Source organism: Stylophora pistillata, chromosome 5, assembly GCF_964205215.1.
Source record: "Stylophora pistillata chromosome 5, jaStyPist1.2, whole genome shotgun sequence".
Lineage (NCBI taxonomy): Eukaryota > Metazoa > Cnidaria > Anthozoa > Scleractinia > Pocilloporidae > Stylophora > Stylophora pistillata.
This window is the reverse complement of record NC_142523.1, coordinates 21,638,291-21,639,119: the sequence shown is the minus strand read 5'-3', so window position 1 is coordinate 21,639,119 and position 829 is coordinate 21,638,291.

Genomic DNA, 829 nt, shown 5'->3' with positions numbered 1-829 from the left:
GGTAAATTCTCATCATTCTAATATTCTTCAAACTAAGTAACAATTATTCATCGAAGCAAAGGTAAATAGTCGTCATGGATCGGATATTTACGGAGCTGCAAACCGGTGTGTTAAATATCCACTGTTTTTATTGGCACTGAGGTGAATAACTGTTATACCCCACAAATAAAAAAAAAAATGTTTTTCCTTTTTTCAATATACATAAAAATGATTGGAAATAAATCTCTCACGCGCGATTCTGTCTCATCAGCTGCACGAAGGTCAATAGTATTTGCTTTTCGCTTCCAAACTAGCCAATCAGCGCTCAAGAAAAGCACTTTTAACTCTTCTGCTGTATACTAATAGGCGGAATTACTAATCTGCCATAATCTCTGAGATGGAACACATAGAATTAATAAAATAATACCCGTTTTTGTTATCAAACTTTCTGACTGTTCCATGCATATAGAAAACTAACTAAAAGAAGTCAAACTCCGTGTGTCAAAGCGCCTGAAAATAGCGTGCATTTTAGGAGCCTTAAATAGACAAACTAAAAAATGGCTATTAACTTAATTGGCGGTAGTGCTAAGTGCGAATGAAACCAGATGGTTCTCTTTAGAAAAAATAAAAGCTTTTTAGAACTAAACAGTTACCATTTTGCATCGTATGACTGTCGAAAACTCTCTTCGCTCTGACGAAGAAAACCATCCAAAAAAGGCACAGAGAGCTACTGAAAAGAGTTTCAATGGAAACGTGGTTTTGGGTTCTCGGCTGGTTCCTTTGCATCCTTACAATGGTTGGAAACGGATTTGTCATCTTCCTTGTCTGCAATAAACGTCAGCTACGTACC